This window comes from Symsagittifera roscoffensis, chromosome 7 (assembly GCF_963678635.1).
Source record: "Symsagittifera roscoffensis chromosome 7, txSymRosc1.1, whole genome shotgun sequence".
NCBI lineage: Eukaryota > Metazoa > Xenacoelomorpha > Acoela > Convolutidae > Symsagittifera > Symsagittifera roscoffensis.
Window position 1 is genome coordinate 45172177 of NC_087068.1, and position 8066 is coordinate 45180242.

The window sequence follows — 8066 nt, forward strand, 5'->3', positions numbered from 1 at the left end:
TCCAACGGGGTTCGAGAAAAAACTCGGAAGTTAGGGGTGGGCTTATTTATTTAGGTAACAAAAAACCAGAATTGGGGGTCCATGGGGCCTAGGGTTCCAAACTTAAGCTACACTCAACTAGGTCTATATACTAAATTTTAGGTCCATGTAAACTACTAGTTGCCGAGTTTACATAGGGCCATTTACACTTTCAAGAACCGCTATCACATGGACCAGGGGGGTCCGAGGGTTCCGTGTTTTTGCATGCCCGGGTCAAATCATCTTTAGTACCGCCCCTATGAGTTCCATTACATTAATCCTTGTGAATCCCAATATAGGGCAAGCGGAACTGCCGATTTTATTCCATCATTAATTTCTCAAATGGGAGCTAATAATTCCTCAAACATTAATCCAGTCTAAACGTGACTCATTGTTTACTTGCCTACTTACAGTATTGATTAGCCGATACCCAGCTACGTACTATCCATTAACCCTACAACACTGCACGAAACTTCCAAGATTTTGCTCTTTCAACTGAGTTTAACTTTGCCGAAAATGTCCTACATTCATTTAAATTTTGAAAATTGGCTCTATAACAAACGGAACCAAAAATTTGTAAATTTGATAGCTCATAGAAAGTCAATTTTTTCGGGAGAAAAACGCTTCAGCTTGCATAAACTCTCTGTCACTTTTTTGATAAGTCAGATTAAAAATAAATTGCATCTTATGGACAAACTTTGGGTCCATAAAGCGGTTTTATCAAAACCATACAAAATAGGAGCGAAACGTTCGTATGGCGAATGGTGAAAGAAAAATAACATTTGTTTTTGCCAGACTAAGTTAATAATTTAATTTTTGGTTATTTTTAAAGTTAGATTTGGTCTTCCAAGAAATCGTCAATGCGTTTGGCCATTTTAGAATCAAGAAAATCTTGGAATTTCTTTTTGAAATTAGATATGAAAGTTTCAGTGATCCTCCCCCATCTCCCTCGGGCAGATCAGATTCTGCGGCAAACTTTTCGAAGCTCAAGAGACACACAATGTTTCTGATCAGCCGCGAAAAATAAGTTTGGAGGCTGTTAAAAGCTATAAATACCAAAAAAGGCTGCATGAAAGCTAGTTCATAAAACATTTTTGAACTCCGGCCCATCAAAGTTTTGACGTTTTGCAGCTATAAATTTTTTTCGCTAACGGAAATCGATTAAATTATTTCCCGATAATCGTAAGATAGTTCTAGGTCATGAACTATATTACTGGAGCAATGAGAACTGGAGTATTGCTCCATGAGGTGACAAAAGAAGTTGACGTTACGATGATGACAACACACCTGGTTAAGGTATTTAGTTAAGAACATGATCTTTCAAATAAAGGTTTAAGATAGAGCAGACATTCACTTATTTGCTGTTGTTTACATTCATGTTTTGAATGTTGCGACGACTGCTCGGCAAGCATACTTGAGTAAAACTACGATTCAAATTGAAAATTGATTCATCATTGACAAAGGATGCTTTTTGAGCATTATTATCTAGAAAACTGCCACTTAAAGTTTCTATACAAATTGAGTTAGGGATAAATGGTTGGTATAAGAGTTATAAAGAATATTCTGAGAAGTGCAGAAATTTGAAAATGATTTTTCCTTTCAAAGATGATTTTTAATTACTTGTAAACTTCTTGTTGTTTGTGGGTTGATTGATTTAGGGTCAAAAAAACTGCAAGATCATTGGAGGTATCAACAGGTAAATCAAGGTAAAAATTGCAGTAGAATTAAATTCAGCCTCTCAGGCGCTTGGTGCTTCAATCTTTCATCATATTCTGTGTAATTTATTCCAAACACAGGAAAGTTCAGAAAAATCATTCGAGGTTTTTTGAATCCCAGTAATGCTAAAAAGGCTTTAATACGACAGCACTCTTGTCAATCTAGGAAATTTTGGACGCTTTTTGGGGCAAAGAAAAACGCCCAACGCCAGTTCCTTGCAGTTACTCCGTGGTCGGAGCAAAAAAACTTCCCAACGAAAGACCGCAGCAAAATGTTAAGCAGCGATGATTTTAGTCGAAATACTTGTTATGATCATAGATCATTCGGCCAATCTTGCGAGCTTCACATTTGAGTTCAAATGTCACAAAACGAGTTAGATGAAATAATGAAGAACATTTGGTTAAATGGTACCAAATAAATCGCAGTTACAAACTCATTCGTCCGACAAAAATTATTTTAAGCCGCATTCAAATAATCGTTATTTTCGGAACACTAAAAACCAAGTCGTGAAAATGGATCCAACAAACGTGCTTTCAAAATTTTTATTCATGATCTCAATAACGTTTAGTTTCGATGTTCTTCTAACTTCAACTGTCTCGCTCAATCGTGGAGTAAAATCAACCTTCAAAAACCGTCTGGGGGCCAAAAAGACGTCAGCGATCATCAATGGAACTCCGAGTTTGACAGACAGACTGTTTTATGTGCAAATTACACTCTATAGCCTTTCAAGGAAGTTTTTCTGTGGGGGAACACTCATTGAGAGAGACTGGGTCTTGACTTCGGCGCATTGCGTTCACCATGTTCAAGGTCATAGTCTATAATTATTACTAGAGACAATATCTGCGTCATTTAAACCATTCGGACCAATTATTTCCAAAATTACTCGAACGAGTTTTGACCTCTTGATAAGAAGTATTTTAAGGGGGAGCAACATTACCCAGCCCACAAAAAAAACTGCATGTAGTTCCACAAAAAAAATGCATGGGCACAACAGCGGCTTGCCGTGATCAGCCCGTTGGTACTATTTGCCCGTTGGTATCCCCCCCGCCCGTTGGTACTATTTTACTACGTCAATTTTTGGACAACCGACCATAAATTTTTCTAAAGGCACCTTTGGCGCCAGTTTTTATTTTTTGCTAAATTTAGAGAGAAAAAAACGAGCGTTGAAAAAACGAAAGTTTTTGTTAAAAATTTCCAAAAAAATTTAAAAAGAGACTTTTCAGCCAGTTTTGTCAAAAACGTGCCTGCGACTCAGTTTATTTGGCAAAAAGAGCCTCTAATGTGCTTTGCGAAAGGTGAAAAAGAATCCTTTTGGTCGACCTACAAACGGTTGACAAAATTTTTGAAAATCCGGCCAGCTTTGAGAAAGTCCTTATCCACCCCTGTTTAGTAGGATACCAAAAACAATTTACAAAATCAATAGCAAGAAATTGTTTGAACCACGTTATCAAAAAAATGTCGAGTAATTTGAGCTAAAATATTTCATGAATACTCGAGTTTGCAAGCGGTTATCCTGGAACAGGTGTTTTCTGTGAAATATTTCCTTTGCGATAGCAGATCCGATGCGACGCTCGATTTTTTCCGAATGGTAGCTCAGTTTGACAAATTGTCGATACTGCTTGTGATGATAAAGTTCATGCACAATAATATGGGGCTGGAACAAGTTGAAACTTTTTATTTGCTATCTACATAGTTTTTAAAGGTAGTATGAATCACAGTGTAAAAATGACTTTGGTCGGTATTAAATCCCAGTTTTGTGGCGGTAGCTCTAAACGTTTTCGTGTTTAATTTATCTGATATTTTATCTTTTGTGAGTTTTTATTTTTAGCCTTGCAATAAGTCAGATTACTCAAATCGGGTACAAAACTTCTTCATGAGTTGCTTTTTATGTAAGCTGCAAGCTTACCAACTCCGATTTAGTACAGTCTCAGTTTTTTTACTCTTTTAAATAACCTGTTGGAATCACATTGCGTCGTTTGGAGTGCGAAAAAATTCTGATTCCTGTTTGAGGTTATAGAATGTTGTACTACAAAAATTTATAATATTTTTATGGTAACATTTTTTGGGCTCAGCGAGTGTCTCTTCAAGTTTTGTTGACTTTCTGTCCTCTTGGCTTTTTTTCCGATCCAAATTTCTCAAGCACTTGTCTAGGCCTGTTTTTTTAATGAACTTTATTCAGTGCAAATTGGAACAAGCAGGAAAAGTTTGAGCAATCTACTTTTGCCTTAACCCAGTCGACCAGGGACTCTTTCAAACAAGGGTTATCTTGCAAGAGCTTTTAAGATGGCGGTTATCATGCAAGAATCTTGCGAGATTCATGCTAGATCTTGCAAGATAACCTACTATGAATAAGTTTTACAAAATTTTATTCTGAGCGCTAGAAAAATATCATGGAGCTCCAATTTGACTACGGTAACAAAAAGTTTGAAATTGGATTAAAAAATTAAGCTGTCCAAAATTTGAAAAGGTTCATTATTATGCAATTTTTCAATTTTTGGAACGTAAAAAACTTCAGGTTGCGGCTATAATTTATGCAATTCGATTCAAGATTTCCAAAAACATTTTTTAAATTGGAATATTTCATCTAGTTTTGCAACTCTAGTGGTTTATATTTAACTTTTCGTTAATTTTGTCAAAATTTTGATCAAAAGATTCAATCAGCTTGAGATATTTTGTATGCTGTGATCACATAAATACGTTTGAATACGTTTTGGGCGGTTATAATTTTCTCTTCTTTTATTTGCTTAACTATTCAAATATTGCCACTACATTTCCTACATAACCGCTATAGCTTATAGTTGCGCGCAAAATTGTTTTTTTTTCCACAAAAAAACGATCTTGCTTTTAAAAAATTATCTGTAAACGAGATTATATTGCAAGATCTACTTCCTTGATCGACTAGAGTAGTTGCATTTATTTTGTTTTCTGTCGGCTAGTTAGCCATGCTTATTTATATGGTTGGATATTCAAAATTATTGTATAGTTGAGCCAAAAAATCCCGCAGCGAGCATTTAGGGTTTGTTGGCCAAAAAAGTTTCGTAAAATAGTAACAAAAAGATAACAAAGGTTTGTTTGGATGATGAGGAGGTCAAATTAATGAAAAGAAGACATCCACGACTCCTCTCATAGCCACATCTTGACTTTACTTTGCATCTACAAAAATGTTTTGACTGATTATAAACAATTTAAATCAAGCCTACATAGTGAGAATGAGATCAAAAATTTTTGCAGTGTTTGTAGCACAAGAAGTGCTGAGCAAATACAATTTTGAGTTTTTCTTCTAGACATTTTTTGTAAATGACGAGTAAGAGGAAACAAAACTGCTTGTATCAGGGCAAAGCCCTGAATTTTCCGACCGCTTTTCAAGGTTTATGGAGCAGTAATAAAATACACGCAATTTCAAGTACAAAAAGACAGATTTCGCTCCTTGTAACAAATCAATTATGGCAAATAAGCTTCGTTCAACCAAATTGGAACTATTTCTATGACGGACTCCATCTCCGCTTACGCGTTAATAGCGCGAAATATATCGCGCGTTAATTGTCCAAAATTGGCCAAAATGGCAATCTTTAAACCCCCATAACTTAAAAAAAATAATCGCAGGTGTAATATCTTTTCAAATTTAAGCTCAGAATAACAATACCTTTTGAATGATATAAAAAAATTCCTTCAAAATGGCTAGTCAAAAAGTCGAAATTTGTCTGAAGAAAAAAAACTCACCGCAAGCACAAACATTCCGTTACTTTCGTATCGAATGTCGGAACAATAATATATTGTAGATTTTATATATGTCTATAAGTGGCTATAACTGATTTCTGCTCGATTATCACGCTCGATTATAAAAAATTCAACTTTCTGGCTGTCACATCGTTATATTCAAACAAGAATATTTGAATAGCAGAAATTTGTAAAACAACAAAATTTTCAATTATTTTTCTATTTTAGCAAACAAAATTCTTGCGACGGTTGGCGACTGCAGTGAACTGGGTTGTACTCCAAGAGCCAAGAGAATCCACAAGGTGGAAAAGATCTTCATTGCACCCGGGTAGGTTAAATTCCAAAACAATGTCCCAAAATGGTAGCCGGGGCGTACGCAATTGGCAGAGAAAGTTACGCATTGGCAGAAAATTTTACTCAATTGGCAGAGAATGTTACGAATGCAACAGTTAATGAACAAAATGTCACTTTATTTCAAAAAGGTCACTTTTTCGAATATGGATCTGCTTCTATGCTTGTATTATCGAATAGAAAAAAGCCCTGATTGTTCCGACTGCCTATTAAAGTCTATGGAGCAGTTATAACATGAAAAAATTAATGTAATAAAGTACAACAAATTTTTTTTTTAATTTTGAGATTTTTGAGAAAATCACCCCCCGCGCGCCATATAGAGTAAAAAGGGATAAGTTTTGCTCCTAGTAACAAATAAAATATGGCAAACAAGCTTTCTCCAAGCAATTTGGAACAATTTCTAAGACGGAATAAACCTCTGCTTATGCGTTAATAGCGCGAAATACATGCAACGGAATATTTGTGCTCGGGGTGTTTTTTTTGTATTGTTATCCTGAGCTTAAATTTGAAAAGATATTACACCTGTGATTATTTTTTTAAAAGTTATGGGGGTTTAAGGATTGCCCTTTTGGCCAATTTGGGACAATTAACGCGCGATATATTTCGCACTATTAACTTGTAAGCGAAGATTCAATTCGTCTTAAAAATTGTTCCAAATTTGATGAAGGAAGCTTATTTGCCATAATTGTTTTGTTATTAGGAGCAAAATCTATCAGTTTGTAATTTTTATGGCGCGTAGGAGATTAAAAATTTTGTTACATTGAATTTAATTCAATTTACATTCAATTTTTTCATATTCAATTTTTTCATGTTATTACTGCTCCATAGGCCTTAAAAGGCTGTTGGAATATTCAGGGCTTTGCCCTCATACGAGTAGTCTTGTTTGAAGTTTCGTTATACAAACTGAATTACGAGTTAAAATGCTATTTATTGATATGTTACTCGACTACATGCACTAGGGTTGTTCTGCCTTTGCGTAAAAAAACGCATTTCAACTAACAGTTGAATAAATCCTACTAGATACCATAAGATTTAATTTGAAAAGATTCTCGGCGTGAATGAAATTCGATTTCATGAAATTTTCATGATGCTATCAAGACTATCACGCTGATCTACTTTTTTTAAATAAATAAAGGCGCAAAGTGAAGTATGTGATGTGCACATATTCGCGTATAGATTGGACCAAGTTATTATCCTCCACCGCCCAAATCCACCCCCTTCCAAAGTAGTTGGGGGATAGGGTGTAGCTTCTAAGTGTGAACTTTCAGCCTCAAGCATTAACATGCAGCGCTCAGCAAACTTAAAGGCTGGGTTGGTAGATGCTTACTTTGGCCTATCTGGGATGATGTTAGTTTGATTATTCCGGCTCCAAACAAATTTTTCCAAAACTAAAGTCGATTTTAGATTTTGTTTTTTAAATACAGATACCGGACTGTCGTAGATTCAATGGGCATGAAGCATCACAACAACATTGCACTTCTTAAACTATCCATGCCTGCCTCCAAATTGATAGCCGAACCTCTCCCGATCTGCCGCGAAAATGTACCCTTGGGTGAAATACTTGGGTTTAGCGGCATGGGTTCCACATCGAAGAAGTTCGAGGCGCTACCGACTGCTCTGCGAGACACCTATTTCTACGAATCCGTCTTCTTAAGTCCTACTACATCATCACTCGAAACATGTCCTGAAGAAAACATATGTTCTGATTCTTTGATGCTGGATTCCAGTATTTGCAGTATGGACCAAGGTGGACCATTGTTTAAACTAAAATGTGAGTCAAAGACCGCGGAATGCTTGTATGGAGTTGCGAGTTATTTTGAGAGCTGGTTTGAGCCTGATCAAACTGAGACCGAAACGTGCAACGGGGGAAGTGTGTTTACCAATGCAGTCAAACATTACAAATGGATCGCACATACAGTGTCTTATTCGTAGCCAGACAACTCAAAACTGTAGAAAACTTTTGCCCTGAACTTTAATTTACCGCGTAGCTTTAAACTAATTTAAATAGCTTTAACACTAAACAAACTTCGCAATTCAATCTAATTGACATTATTGAGGAACCTTTAGAATTTATTCTGATTAAAATAAAATATAAAACGTCTATTTATACATTGAAAAGTTTTAAAAGGTCAAAAACAAAGAAAAGACCAGGTACGTGAGATGAAATTTGTTGACCTTTCCACGCCAGTGCAGCTCCTTCTTTGCTTAGCAGCTAACCAACAACAACAATTTGTTCACGAGGTTTTTCCTGCTAGTACATTAAA

General features: G+C 35.8%; 1 long non-coding RNA gene across 1 annotated transcript; it reads left to right on the plus strand.

The window, feature by feature from the left end:
- The first annotated feature begins 2129 nt into the window (after positions 1 to 2129).
- Positions 2130 to 7858, plus strand: LOC134851728 (uncharacterized). Its single transcript, XR_010164252.1, has 3 exons — positions 2130 to 2541; positions 5680 to 5779; positions 7227 to 7858. It is a non-coding gene; the product is annotated as an uncharacterized LOC134851728 (long non-coding RNA).
- Positions 7859 to 8066: the final 208 nt, after the last annotated feature.